The 15,799-nt window shown below is 42.7% G+C and overlaps 1 long non-coding RNA gene across 1 annotated transcript; it reads right to left on the bottom strand.

Annotated features, from left to right (window-relative positions):
* Window positions 1-178: 178 nt before the first annotated feature.
* LOC134761484 (uncharacterized) lies at window positions 179-3,700 on the bottom strand. Its single transcript, XR_010140155.1, has 3 exons — window positions 3,358-3,700; window positions 2,307-2,426; window positions 179-316 (listed from the first exon to the last, which is right to left on the bottom strand). It is a non-coding gene; the product is annotated as an uncharacterized LOC134761484 (long non-coding RNA).
* Window positions 3,701-15,799: the final 12,099 nt, after the last annotated feature.

Here is a 15,799-nt window from a genome sequence, read left to right as displayed (position 1 = left end):
GTCCAGTGCATTGTAGGATGTTTAGCAGCAACCTGACCTCTACCCATTAAATGCCAGTAGCACCCTCCCACAAGTCCTGACAACCAAAACTGCCTACAGACATTGCCAAATGTCCTCTGGGGATGGGACAAAACCACCCCGACCCACCCACCTGCATTGAGAACCACTACTCAAAGTTAAAAAGAACATTTTTTTATGAAGGCCAGGAAGGGACAGGACCATTTGTAGAACATTCAGGAACTCTCAAAGCATCTTCAGATTGGTCTCTTCTTTCATTCATGTCCACAGGGAATCTGACTGGTCCAGCTTATTGAAACTAGAAAACATAAATATTTAAAAGACATTACGAGAAAAATTAAAGTCATCCAATGAGTATTCAGTAAGTGTTCTTTACGTGTCCCCAACGTGGTCTGATCTCTTGATTCTTTAAAAGCTTTCTGTCCCATCACCCTTAAAAAGGAGGGAGGCCAGTCACGGTGGCTCATGTCTGTAATCCCAACACTTTGGGAAGCCAAGGCGGGAGGATCACTTGATCCCAGGAGTTCGAGACTGGCCTGGGCAATATAGTGAGACCTTGTCACTACAAAAAATCAAAAAATTAGTCAAGTGTGGTGGCGCGCACCTGTAGTCCCAGCTACTAGGGAGGCTGAGTTGGGAGGATGGCTTGACCCTGAGAGGTGGAGGTTGCATGAGCCGTGATCATGCCACTGCATTCCAGCCTGGAAAAAAAAGCAAGCCCCTGTCTGGAAATAAATAAATAAATAAATAAATAGGAAAGAAATCATGTCGCATGCTACACTATGGATGAACCTTGAGGACATTATGCTAAGTAAAATAAGCCAGGAAGAAAAAGACAAATACTGTGTGGTTCCACTTACATAAGGTCCCTAGAGTATTCAAATTCAGAGAGATAAGAATAGAATGGTGGTTCCCAGGACCTGAGGGAAGAGGGACATGGGGAGTTGTTTAATGGGCACAGAGTTCTAGTTTTGCAAGATGAAAAGAGTTCTAGAGATTGGTTGCATGACAATATGAATGTAACTAACACTACTGAACTATACATTCAGAAATGGTTAAGATGGTAAATTTTAACTTATGTGTTTTTACCACAATAAAAAAACTGAGAATAATAAAGAAAAATAGCACCAGCCTGGTGCCTTGATGACAGGGCAGTGGTTTATGACAGGACATGGAGTGTTCTGATGATGGTAGGTGGTAGTTCAGAAAGTAGAATTAAGAATTAAGCGCAGTTTGGAAAAGGCGTCATAATTCAGAAAAGAGATTCTCCCATTAAAACTTTGGTTAAATTTGGATCATTTGAACTGATCCTATTCCCAAAAGTCCAAAAGCTACTGTGAAATGCATAGATCATTCTTTGAGACTTTTAGCATTACATATCACGTTCATCAGTATTTTTACCAGGACCCTAGAGAGGTGTGTGTGTGTGTGTGTGTGTGTGTGACAGACAGAGAGAGAGAGACAGAGAGAGAGAGAAAGAGAGAGAGAAGTAGCTGTAGTGCAGTAGCATCAACTTATGATTTCTCACAACCACTTTTTAAGGAAAGGAAGCCAGGATTGGAGAGGGAGAACTACAGCTCAGTGAGGAGAAATGTGGCCCCCAGCAAACTCTAAAAGCCTCACAGAGGCCATGCTGAGGAAATGAGGAAAGGGCAGCCCCCTGGGCCACCACCTCCACCCCAAACAGAGCAACTCCACACCCTGCGCTCTCCAAGTGGGCTTCTACCTAAGATTCCACTTGAGGAAAGGATTCTGCATCTAAACTTTGAAAACCGCTAGATTAGAAGCAACTCTAGGTTCCTTTACCACTTAAACATTCTGTGATCCCGGTCGAGCTTGCTTATTATTCATTTGATCACTTTGGCAGCCAATCGCCCCCCAAAAAAAACTGAGGTGCCCAGACATAATCCAGGCATGGCACTAAGAAGTAACAACAAAAAAAAGTAATGCAGGCCTTATTCTCAAGAAACTCATGGTGTAGTGGGATCCAACTGCATGTAAACCAAAATAACTACTGCCCAATATTCTAAGAGAGGGAATTATAAGGTGAGACGGAAGCAAAAAAAAAAAAAAAAAAAAAAAAACCTTTATCACAAGAAGAAATTCTAACTAAGTAGAAATGAAATGCAGCGAATCTTATAGCTGGGAGGAATCCTGGAGTAGTTCACAAGATGGAGGTCAGAACTGCAGGAACTGGGACCTGGGAATGAGACCCAGAGACTTGGAAGCATGAGGCTTCCAAGACAAAGTCACCTCAGGCAGGCCCTCTCCACTTCAGAAAAACATACCATGGCTGCCTGCAGTCTCAGCTTAGCAGTACAAGTGGGAAGAAAGAGCTTTCTCTCCCAGTGCCTCTCCATCCATTCCAGGAAGAACCGTTTGGGCTCTGTTCGAGTTCCGTGCCACTGCTGTCAGGGGATGCAACACATCCATTAGCCAAGCCAGGGTCCTGAGCACCCTGCCTATCCCCACACTCATCATTAAAGGGGCTGAAACCAAGAAGAAGGGGGATGGAAAAGCTACTGAGCAGAACAGTCACCACTACAGGAGGCTCTGAACTACCAGGCAGATGGATCTGCATGTGTGAAGGGTGGCTGTCCACCTTCCTGTCCGGCCCTATTGCTATCTGCTTATATTATACTATTCCTCTCTTATCTGCAGGGGACACATTCTAAGAATCCCAGTGGATGCCTGAACCACAAATCATACCAAGCCCTATATATGCTATGTTTTATTCTATACAGTACATATATAATACACTTACGATAAAGTTTAATTTATATATTAGGCAGAGTAACAATAATAACATAGAACAATTATAACAATATGCCAGCATCACTGCTCCTGTGCTTTGGGGTCATTATGAAGTAAAATAAGGGTGACTTGAACACAAGCACTATGAAACCATGGCAGTCGCTCTGATAACCGAGATGGCTTCTAGGTGGCTAACCAACAGGGAACATAGGCAGCGCTGACACACTGCACAAAGGTATGCTTCATGTGCCCAGCAGGACTCAGTGGGTACAGTGCCAGATTTCAGCACGCTATTCAGAATGGTACTAAATTTAAAACTTATTTGAATTGCTTATGTTTGGAATTATTCCCTTCAGTATTTTTAGACTGCTGTTGACCATCGGTTAACTTAAGCTGTGAAAAGTGAAACTGCAGATAAGCAGGGACTGCTGTACACCACCCGGGTCACCTGGAACCATTTCTGTGAATGAGGCATCCACGGGGGGAACCACGGGCCCAGACTTCATTAGCCATTAGATTCCTAGGGCTGCAGGAACAAAGTACCATAAACTGGGTGGCTTTAAACAAAGAAATGTATTTTCTCACAGTTCTTGGGGCTAGAAGTCTCAGAGGAAGGTGTTGGCAGAGTTATACTCTTTCTGAAACCTGGAGGGAAATCCTTGTTGTCTCTTCCTAGCTTCTTCTGGTGGTTGCCAGCAGTCTTCGGCATTCTTTGGCTTGTAGTTGCACCATCTCCCATCTTCATGGCATTCTCCCTGTGTGTCTGTGTCTTCACATAACCTGCTTCATGTAACGACACCAGTCATATTGGATAAGAAGCCCGGTCCACTCCAGTATTACGTCTTAACTAATTACACCTTCAATCAACCTGTTTGCAAATAAGGTCACATTCTGAGGTTCTGGGGGCCAAGTCTTCAATGTATCCTTTTCAAGGACACAATTCAACCCATAATAGCCAAACACTTAGCTTTTATGCAAAACCTCTGAAAGGAAAACCTTAAGCCTTTTCTGTTTTGCTTGTACCCAGAAACATCAACAAGGTCAAAGACAGTAGTAGACTAAGATATAACCCAACAAAGAAAACAAATAGAGCCCAATCCTTACAAGAGCAAAAGACGTTAAAAATACATAATGCAGGCCGGGCACTGTGGCTCACGCCTGTAATCCCAGCACTTTGGGAGGCTGAGGCAGGCGGATCACGAGGTCAGGAGATGGAGACCATCCTGGCTAACAGGGTGAAAACCCCGTCTCTACTAAAAGTACAAAAAATTAGCTGGGCATGGTGGCGGGCGCCTGTAGTCCCAGCTAACCGGGAGGCTGAGGCAGGAGAATGGCGTGAACCCAGGAGGCGGAGCTTGCAGTGAGCCGAGATCGTGCCACTGCACTCCAGCCTGGGTGACAGCAAGACTGTGTCAAAAAAAAAAAAAAAAAATACATAATGCAAAAAGTTTGTATTAACTTGAAACTACAAGTTAGAAGTCATGGTCTGTGCCTCTGAAACCCACAGATTTGACTGCTCATAAACATCAGTATCCTGCAATTTGCCTCATTATTCAAGACCATGCAGTACTTTATGGAAACATAAAATTGGCAACTCAGTCCTTAAACCATATGTTTTAATAAGTAGCAGCTAATCAGGCAAAGCGTTTGCATGTCTGTTATTTTGGGACTGTTTCAACATCTCTCAGGGACTGTAAATGTTCTTATTTGCAGCAAACAGTACCCAAGGTAGTAGCAAAATATAAGCCACAGCTATGCAATTATGCTACTGTGAGAATATGTTCTCAGCAGGTGAGAAAGTAAATGCAGGCAAGGTAATTAGGAAAGAAACCTAGCAATGAAGGGAAAGCTTGGAGCAGAGGCTAGCTGACGAAATACAGACTTCAAGGAGATACCATTGATCTCTAATGTAAAGACTTGAGCTTTGTTTAAATATTGAGAGCTGTCTTACAATAAGATTAGTTGTCTCCAACCTGGGACTGACCATGTTACAACCTTGGCCCAAAGATCAGCTTTACTGACTTTGTGTACTAAAAGAGATAAAAGAGAGAGACAGATAGAGAGAGAAGGTTAGAGAGGTATGACAGGGTTGAGGAGGAATGAGTAAATTGCTTCTTTTTTTTTTCTAAGAGTTCTGAGTGAATCAACTGAACTTTCATTTTTCTACAGAATTGTAGAACACAATATTGTTCTACAATTCTGCTCTAAGCCCCCACCCACAACCTACTGGCTAGGCCGAGCTGTACTAAATAGCCCCTTCTCATTGCTCTCATAAGCCCTGAAAACATAGCGTGACCCTGCATCCTCCTTTCCATTGATCCACTATAATTTTTTAGCACCCTCTTTCACTTTCTAAAATTTCTCAATTTTGATTAAAAAGTTCATGGGCAACTTACTTATTCATTCTTGCCCTCTGCCTGCCCCTGCCATAGTGCCTTGCATCTCCCATTAGAAGGAAAAGGACAGAGACTGTGCGGCATTTCTTTTTTTACTTCCAGTGGCTAAAGATGCCTGGCATGTGGCAGCTAACCAGTAATTTGTTGAACTTAGCTAAATTACATAGAAATGTTCTTCAGTCATTAACACTATACTGTCCAATCACTTACCAGCTTACCAGAAAGGAGGGACCTCTAATATTAGAACACTGGGGCAATAGAGGATGGACGAGCCCACCAAAAAAAGACCAGCAAGTGCCAAAGAAAGACTTTTCCTATTTTACCCCCATCTTATTTTCTGTTGCTATAACAGAATATCTGAGACTGGGTAATTTTGGGGTTTTTTTGTTTGTTTATTTGTTTTGTTTTGTTTTGTTTTGAGACAGTGTCTTACTCTGTGGCCTAGGCTGGAGTGCAGTGGCATGATCACTGCAGCCTCAACCTCCCAGGCTCAAGCAATCCTCCCTCCTCAGCCCCCCAAGTAGCGGAAACCACAGATGTGCACTACCACACCTGGCTATTTTTTTTTCATTTTTTGCAGAGACATGGTCTCACTATGTTGCCCAGACTGGTCTCAAACTCCTGGGCTCAAGCAATCCTCCTACCTCAGCCTCCCAAAGTGTTGGGATTACAGGCATGAGCCACTGTACCCAGCCTGAGTAAGTTATTTAAAAAATAAATGTATTCCTTATAGTTCTGGAGGCTGGGAAGTCCAAGATCAGGGAGCTGCATCTGTTCAGCTTATTGTGAGGGCCTCGTGCTGTGTCATAACATGGCAGAAGGCATCATGTGGTGGGAGCACATCTGAGTGCAGCAGCAGGCACAGGCACAAGAGAGGGGACAAAGGAGGAGGCCAACCTGTTTTATTACAACCAACTCTTCATGACTATGAAACCATCTCCATGAGAACTAATGCAATCTTGCAAGGAAGACATTAATCCCTCTGAATGATTCCATCACCTTTTAAGGGTCCCACCTCCCAACACCATTACATTGATAATTGCATTTCAACCTGAGTATGGCGGTGACAAACCACACCCAAACCATAGCACCACTTCTACCCCACCAGGCAGTCCTTTTCCACCCACCAGCAGGGAAGGTAGTAAACACCAAGGCCTGCCTACAAGGATCTTTATCTCAGATACACTCAGGCAGCACCCAGGGGTCATATGTGGCCACCTGCTCAGGCTCTGAAGGTTCTTTCTTTATCTCTTTCTTAGGCTATTTATCTTCCCACATATTTTGCTTCTCTTCCTGGCTCCACACGCTTTTGTCTCTGTAATCAGATTAAATTCAACCACCCCTGATTTTTAGCAATCATAGCCTGCCACAACTAGCATTTGTTCATAAAACAGTGTATGTGCATTTCTCAAAGCAAAGTGAAGAATTGTCCTCAATGGGAAAGTTCCTCAACAACAGTTATTGATCCTAATGCTGACTCTCTCCACAACTGGAGTGGGGAAAACCTACAAGTCAAGGGTCCTGTGATTCTTACTATAGACAGCAGAGTTACCATGAAACCTCTAGTACACCCTAGGAAATTCCGTGTAAAAACAACAACAACCCAAAGAAAACCCCTGAATTATTCAGTCAGTGATTATGTATTAGTTCGTTTTCATAGGTAAAGACATACCTGGGAGAAAAAGAGGTTTAATTGGACTTACAGTTCCACATGGTTGGGGAGGCCTCAAAGTCATGGCGGAGGTGAGCAAAAGGCACTTCTTACATGGTGGTGGCAAGAGAAAATGAGGAAGACGCAAAAGCAGAAACCCCTGATAAAACATCAGATCTTGTGAGACCTATTCACTACCATGAGAACAGTATGGGGTAAACCACCCGCCATGATTCAAATTATCTCCCACCAGCTCCCTCTCACAACATGAGGGAATTATGGGAGTACAATTCAAGATGAGATTTAGGTGGGGACACAGAGCCAAACCATATCATTCCACTCCTGGCCCCTCCAAATCTCATGTCCTCACATTTCAAAACCAATCATGCCTTCCCAACAGTCCCCCAAAGTCTTAACTCATTTCAGCATTAATCCAAAAGTCCAAAGTCTCATCTGAGGCAAGGCAAGTCCGTTCCACCTATGAGCCTGTAAAATCAAAAACAAGCGAGTTACTTCCTAGATACAATGGGGATACAGGTATTGGGTAAATACAGCCATTCCAAATAGGAGAAATTGGCTAAAACAAAAGGATTACAGAGCCCATGCAAGTCCAAAATCCAGCAGAGTGTCAAATTTTAAAGCTTCAAAATGATCTCCTTTGACTCTGGGTCTCACATCCAGGTCACACTGCTGTAAGAGGTGGGTTCCCATGGCCTTGGACAGCTCTGCCCCTGTGGCTTTGCAGGGTACAGCCTCCCTCCCAGCTGCTTTCATGGGCTGGTGTTGAGTGTCTGTGGCTTTTCCAGGTGCACAGTGCAAGTCGTAGGTGGATCTACCATTCTGGGATCTGGAGGATGGTGGCCCTCTTCTCACAGCTCCACTACACAGTTCCCCAGTAGGGACTCTGTGTAGGGGCTCCAACCCCACATTTCCCTTCTGCATTGTCCTAGCAGAGGTTCTCCATGATGGCCCCGCCCCTGCAGCAAACTTCTGTCTGGGCATCCAGGCATTTCCATACATCTTCTGAAATCTAGGTGGAGGTTCCCAAGCCCCAATTCTTGACTTCTTTGCACCCCAAAGCTCAACACCATGTGGAAGCTGCCAAGGGTTGGGGCTTGCACCCTCTGAAACCATGCCCCAAGCTCTATATTGGCCCCTTTCAGCCACAGCTGGAGCAGCTGAGACACAGGACACCAAATCCCTAGACTGCATGCAGCATGGGGATCCTGGGACCTGCCCACAATACCATTTTTTCCTCCTAGACCTCCGGGTCTGTGATGAGAGAGGCTGCCACAGAGGTCTCTGACATGGCCTGGAGACATTTTCCCCATTGTCTTGGGGATTAACATTCAGCTCCTTGTTACTTATGCAAATATCTGCAGCCAGTTTGAATTTCTCCTCAGAAAATGGGATTTTGTTTTCTATCACATTGTCAGGCTTCAAATTTTCCAAACCTTTATGCTCTGCTTCCCTTTTAAAACTGAATGCCTTTAATAGCACCCAAGTCACCTCTTGAATGCTTTGCTGCTTAGAAACTTCTTCTGCCAAATACCCTAAATCATCTCTCTCAAGTTCAAGTTCCACAAATCTCTATGGTAGGGGCAAAATGTCTCTTTGCTAAAACATAACAAGAGTCACCTTTGCTCCAGTTCCCAACAAGTTTCTCATTTCCATCTGAGACCACCTCAGCCTGGATTTCATTGTCCATATCATTATCAGTATTTTTGTCAAAGCCATTCAACAAGTCTCTAGGAAGTTCCAAACTTTCCCACATTTTCCTGTCTTCTTCTGAACCCTCTAAACTGTCCCAACCTCTGTCTGTTGCCCAGTTCCAAACTTGCTTCCACATTTTCGGGTATCTTTTCAGCAACATCCCACTCTACTGTTACCAATTTACTGTATTAGTCTGTTTTCACACTGCTAATAAAGACATACCCAAGACTGGGAAGAAAAAGAGGTTTAACTGGACTTACAGTTCCACATGGCTGGGGAGGCCTCAGAATCATGGTGGGAGGTGAAAGGCACTTCTTACATGGTGGCAGCAAGAGAAAATGAGGAAGATGTAAAAGCAGAAATCCCTGATAAAACCATCATATTTCGTAAGACCTATTCACTACCATGAGAACAGTATGGGGGAAACTGCCCCCATGATTCAAATTATCTCCCACCCTCTCACAACATGTGGGAATTATGGGAATACAATTCAAGGTGAAATTTGGGTGAGGTCACAGAGCCAAACCATATCAGATTATTACATTAAAAGGTTCTACATGGGTCATAGTACTGAGTCAGCTGGTAAGAGAGACCAAGGAGGATGAGTTACAGTCCCTATCTGAGTCTTATAGTCCAAAGAATGGAGTAGACAGGATTCTCAATTTGGTTTCTCAATTCTCAAAATGTGGTTTCCAAACCAGCAGCATCACATGGAATCTTGGGAGAGATACAAATTTGCAGACTCTAGGCAAGACTTACTGAATTGAAAACTCAGGGTATAGTCAGCAATCTGTGTTGTAGCAAGCTCTCCTAAAACTCATACATCCTAAATTTTGAAAGCTAGTGCAGCCGACACTTGAAAAACTATCACACAAATGCACAGTCTATATTACAAGGCAGTGCAAAAGTAAGTACTTGCTTTGCCTGAGCTACAGCTCAGGCCTGGAGAGCATGGTTTTGTTGTTTTATCTTAGCCACCAGGTGCTTTCCTCACATTTCACAGGCTTGGGATGTTGGCAACAGAGTGAGAATGTAATGGCTAATAGTGTACAAGACTCATTGAAGTTTTATTTTGCCTGGCTATGTGATATAAAACCACAGGACTGCAGGACCTCAGGCAATTTCCTTTCTTTGTTGCACCAGAGGGCTCCGATGGGCTCAGAGCTGACTTCTGATGGGCTTTGAAGCAGAGAGCAAGCAGCTGGAAATTTTTCTCTTTGGAGACAGGCACTAGCCAGCCTTTACAGATCTGCTCCCCCATTCTATTTCCATTAAAGATAGACTGGATAATTCAAACCAACTCTTCTCCTGAATTGAATTTTTAAAAGCCGGATGAAATATACAAAAAAAAAATTGTAAAAGGATCAAAAAGCTAACAAGAGAATGAGGAATTATTTGGCCATGATCTAGTAAAAAATAAAAATTCAGAGAGAGGGACCCACACCTGGGCTGCCTTTGTCCTGAAGAGACAGATAAAAGGAGAGCAGGACTTTTGACACCTTATGAGAATAGCAGGGGGAAAGGCAGCATCTAGACCCTGTTAAAGGGGGACTCCAGTGCTTGGGGTTGGTATGCTGACGGTTGCATCCTAGAAATAAATGCAAACTGCAGTTAAACCTGCTCTCATTTGCAGTCTGACTGCATGTCATTTGTGTGGCCCACAAAGTCTTAAGCCCTGCAGTTAAATTGATGTGATCCTGGATTGTACTTCCAGGTACCTCCAACACCTAGCAGAAGCAAAAGAAAATTCTCCTTGGGAAAAAATATATTCTAGGCCTCAAATTATTTCTACAAGAAATGTTTTCAAAGACAATGGTCCAACACCCAATAAAATATAACCAGTCCTCAAAGAGACAGGGCAACATGAACAACAACCAGCACAAATGGCAGCAGAATTGTACATACAGGTAGTCCAGATAATGAAATTATGAGACACAAACTATAAAACTACTATAATTAATGTGCTCAAAGAGATCAAAACAAAAACTAAATGATTTCATCAAAGAAGTGGAAAAGGTAGAAAGTTACATTGCAGATTTGAAAAGGAAACAAGTTGAAATTCAGGAACTAAACAATACAATAACCAAAATTTGAAACAATGTACTGAGTTATCAGCAGAATAGGGAAAGCTGAAGAAAGAATTAGTGAACTGGAAGATATGTCACAAGAAATAGAATGAAACACAGAGAGTAAAAGGAATGGTATGTAGAAAGGAGGATAAGAGACATAAAGGCCACGGTGAGAAGATCAAAAGTAGGTTAAATTGGAGACCCAGAAAAGAGGAGAGACAATGGGCCAGAGCAGATATGCTCAGGTGACTTCCCTTTTCTGTCAGACAAGATGATCACTTTCATGGGGCTCTTGGAAGTGATTCCACACTCTACCACTTAGTGGCAGACATTGTGCCTGAAGGGGTTAGAGAGGGACCAATAGCATTTATCCATTTCAAATAAATATTTCTTCAATCAGTACAATTGAAATGCTTCAAATACTTACATTATTTTCTCATGACTACTTCAAATAATAAATTTGACACCAGTAGTTAGTTATCACATTATCCAAAAAGAAACACTCTAATAAATGTATCATGCAGAGCCAGGCACAGTAGCTTACACCTGTAATCCCAGCACTTTGGGAGGCCAAGGTGGGAGGATCACTTGAACCCAGGAGTTTGAGACCAGCCTGAGCAACATAGTAAGACCTCATCTCTACAAAAAATACATAAAATTAGCCAGGTGTGGTACTGGACACCCATGGTCCAAGCTACTGTGGAGGCTAAGGTGCAAGGATCACTTGACCCCTGGAGGTCGAGGCTGCAGTAAGCTGATATATATAAAATATAATATATATTATTATATATTATATAAAATAGTAAATATATATATAAATTCATCATGTACATTTATATACTATGTCTGAACAAATCCAGAAGACTGGGAGAAGGGCTTTGCAAGACTTGATTTGAATGGGTATTATCAGCTGAATGAGTACAGTTAAGGAAACTTTTGGTGGCTGTGCCTGAAGGGAAAGACAAAGGAGGAGCCAACAGCACAGTCTGTCCACTGTCCTCATAATCAGGTACCCAGGACTCAGGACGGGACTCCATCCTGAGATGGCCTTCTGGCAGAAGCTATAGGAACTGCAGACCGCTTTGCTACACATGAGACAGAGGATAGTTCAGAGTTGGCAGTTGGCAGCCCCCAGTTCATCAAGGAACACAGCTTGGTAATTGTTCAGTCAAGATTTTAAGGAATGAAGCAATCAGTCAGCAACTCAGGAAGAGCAAGCAAAGAACCCTGGGCACACCTTCTAGGGGAGAGCCTGCAGCAGAGGCTGGAGCGATTGTGAAGCAGGTGTCCATTGGCACTTGAAGTAGATACCCAACCCTGTGAGTAGTGAATTATTATTGTCCATTTAGCTTCTTTATAACTCATGAGCAGGTGAGTCCTAGTAACACACAGGTGAGATATTTAGGAATCACCACAGAAAACTGAGATCCCTGGGAATGTTGTTACTGTAGTGTATTTACTCTGCACAGAAACACAAAGATCAAGTGTTCATCTGACCATCTTTTCCCTCCAGAATTGAATGCAACATTAAAACACAGAAATACTACTGCACAGCCTTTATTTTGTGCTCAAAACACTGTCAAAGGCAACTCCTAAACAAAACAGAAGCCTGTGGAGAAATAGGATTCACAATGTAAGTAGAAATTTCTCACTCGTTTTTTTGTTGTTGTTGTTGTTGTATTTTAGAAAAAGTCTAATGCAAACATGAGGCCAAGTTCTGGTGAAATACAGTAAAACAGTCATTTTGGCATGTTTATGCTATAGATTTCAGTTTTAGGCCAATGACTTGATAAGAATGATTTAGTTGTTTAAAACATGGCACTAACGTGTTCTGCCTTTAGGGCATGTCAAAACCTAAAACATCACCAGAAATAAGATGTTCTATACTAATTAAAAGGAATAGTGCCCTTAGTCTAAAAGAAAATTTGTGATTTCTAAAGGAAAAGGTACATGGATTAGACAAGTTCTTGTTGTTTTTTAGTTTTGACAAAACAGTTTATTTTAGATCTAAACATCCCACTGCCATGCTATGAGTCTAAAAATTTTTGTATATTTTAACTAGAAAGAGAAACTAACCAAAAATAAAGAAGATAAACAGATTCACTCAATAAAGTCTCATTTTCCAAGCAAAACTATAGGCAAACTGTAAAAAAAAAAAAAAAAAAAATGCAGAAAAAGCAAAAGCCTAAAACGTTTGCAGTTCCAACAGTTTCAATGTACCTAAATGAGTATTTGTAAGAAAAGGAAAGTCTTGCTATCCAACGAGAAGGGCACAAGTCAGGTGGTTCCAAAATTCAGGTGGTTCAGCTCCCATCCCAGTGATACAAACAGCATCCAGCCTAAGGAGCTGATTGTAAATGAAGACTGATCACATTTGGCTCACACCTGAGCACAGTAGCCATGTTCTATTCTAGGAGGCACACGTACTAACCCATTTCATCTTCACAACAACTCTATGAGGGAGGCAGTGTCGTGACCCCTGTTCTACACATAAGGAAGCCAAGGCACAGGGAGTGTGCCCCCTGCCTGTCACATAGTGGTGGGCCCCAGACAGGAGCCTGTAGGCTCTCTAAGTCCTCCAGAGCAGGGCTTCCCAAAGTTTGGTCAATGCACCTGCCCCAGGGGGAAAACCATTTGTTACTGAATTGTTTCTTGTAGTAATGCAAAGTCTCTTTTTTTCAAAGCAGGAGTGAAAGTTTATTTAAGAGCTTCAGAACAGTGAGGAAAGAAAAAAAGAAAAGTACAGCTTGGAAGAGGGCCAAGTGGGTGGCTTGAGAAACCAAGTGTGCCAGTAATAGAAAGTCTTCTAAAGCTTTGATAGCAATTTGACAGACTATTATATCTGTTAAAATCAAATAATTTTTTTAAGTGGGGCTTGTATTGGATTTTTTCATTTTATTTTTTACAAAGGCAAAAATTTGTTTTTATACAAATATCAGTCTGTGATGGATTGGGAATTTTCTTAAAGCTCTTCCTCCACCACAGACAGTGTGAGGAGCCCTGATCCCAAAGCTCAGAGACTGCCCAAGTTCAGTGCTGATGAGGAGGACCCGACATCCCAACTGTCTTCAGTAGGAACCACTGCTAATGGAAAAGCATGTGTCCCGGGACAGAGCCACTGCCCCACAGAGAAGGTATAGGGGCTACAGGAGTTAGTGGTTCAGGGCACAAGGATGGCCATCTCCTAAGTCCTCTTTGGTGATCCCAAAATTTCCCCCACTAGTGTGTGTGGAAAGTTAGAAATAAATTGTGCTTCAGCTGCTTGAAGAGCCCTCATTAGGGCATGAATACGAAGAGTGACCCTGACAAGGTCATCTAATGCCTCCCCTTTCCCTTGGGGAGGAGAAACATGAGGAGACAAGGCACCACATTCCCCAGGAACCATAGCATCCTGCTGTATGCACCTCCAGACCCATTGCATTAGTCTCTCTGATCCCAAAATGCCTCTCTCAGTAAATATGCTGTTTGTGTTCATCCCTCTTGTAAGGCAGGACACAAATGCACCAACCTTTCTCCTCAATCCAGAAAGGAAGGGGGAGTATGATGAGGACCCTCAACATGTGAAGCAGGAAAGGCTTAATTTGAGGCCCAAAATGGGGCTGCAAAAGTCCCCCGCACCTCAGGGAAGGGATAAGGAGGACAAAGCACAGACACACTGAAGCCAGCATCTCTCCCACTCTGCTTTGTTTTCCTAGAAAGCCAGTCCCTAATAAACTATGATGCAGCTTTTGTATCTCCACGGCCAGAGCTCACCACAAAGCCTTACATTTACAGAACCATAGTGGAAAAGGTTTCAGCTGAGGCGCTGGGGACCACAGGGTGCATTTTTTAGTGGATGAGGCGGGAGGAAGCTTTGGAGAGGGGTAAGCTAAGGCCAATAATACAAAGACATGGGTTGTTATGGTTCATGGAAAGTGACAGAGAAAACCCAGAGAGATTATTCACCACTTACAAACTAAAACCAAGATCATCTGTTGCTACCTTTAAGAGTCATAGCCTGAAAGGAAAATACCACTGCCCCTGCTTGATAGAGTAGTGATAGCAATAAGGCAAAATTAATATTAAGGCTTATAGCTCTTTATAATTCACAAAGAGTTTTTGCACACATTATCTCATTAATCCTAATATTCATCCCAAAAAAAAACAAGCAATGAGTTTGATTAATCCTCTTTGAAAAGTAATAATTAGTAAAGAGGAGAAAACTTAAGGCATTTTGCCAACTTTCTTGACCAAGATCACACTATCAGTAGGCGGCAGAGTGGCAGCTGGCACTAGGACGTCAGATTCTCTTTCCAGGGCAGTTTATGAGTCAGCTATTGATATGGTTTGGCTGCATGCCCACCCAAATCTCATCTTGAACTGTAGTTTCTATAATCCCCACGTGTCATGGGAGGTACCTGATGGGAGGTAATTGAATTGAATGGGGGCAATTACCTCCATGCTGTTCTCGTGATAGTGAGAGAGTTCTCACAAGATCTGATGGTTTTATAAGGGGCTTTTCCCCCACTTTGCTCTGCACTTCTCCTTGCTGCCACCATGTGAAGGATTTGTTTGCTTCCCCCTCCGCCATGATTGTAAGTTTCCTGAGGCCTCCCCAGCCATGCTGAACTGTGAGTCAATTAAATCTCTTTCCTTTATAAATTACCCAGTCTCAAGTATGTCTTTATTAGCAGAGTGAGAATGGAGTAATACAGCTACTTAATTCAATTTTACTCATTTCTTGGCTTATGTGTCCTAGGAGGTCTCATTTTGTCAACTACTGTGAAGTCACTCTGACTTGGTAAATAAATAATGATATTAATGTAACCTAAGCAAGTACCTATTACCATACTAATTGGAACACACCAAAAATTGTGTGTGTGTACATGTGTGTGTCTGTGTAGGTCTGCTTGGCATAGTCTGTATAATCTATCTGGCAACTTTTTACTGGACCAGAATTCAAAATTGACTCATAAAGACCTTTATATCAACATATTTTTGATGAATATCTGATGAACGAATGAATGAATGTCAGAAGGAATACTAGCAATGATCTAGCCTGGATGTTCACATCCTGGGGAGCAAACCAGAATTACCTGGGGGTTCCCCCACTATTACCACCACCACCACATGCAAATGCACACCAGGGGCCCACCACTGGAGATTGTGAAACTACCTTTGCAAAAGTTACAACATTGAGAAAATCATGACAGTGAAAG

The sequence above is a fragment of the Pongo abelii genome, chromosome 4 (genome assembly GCF_028885655.2).
Source record: "Pongo abelii isolate AG06213 chromosome 4, NHGRI_mPonAbe1-v2.0_pri, whole genome shotgun sequence".
Taxonomy (NCBI): Eukaryota; Metazoa; Chordata; class Mammalia; order Primates; family Hominidae; genus Pongo; species Pongo abelii.
This window is presented reverse-complemented; position numbering and strand designations above follow the sequence as displayed.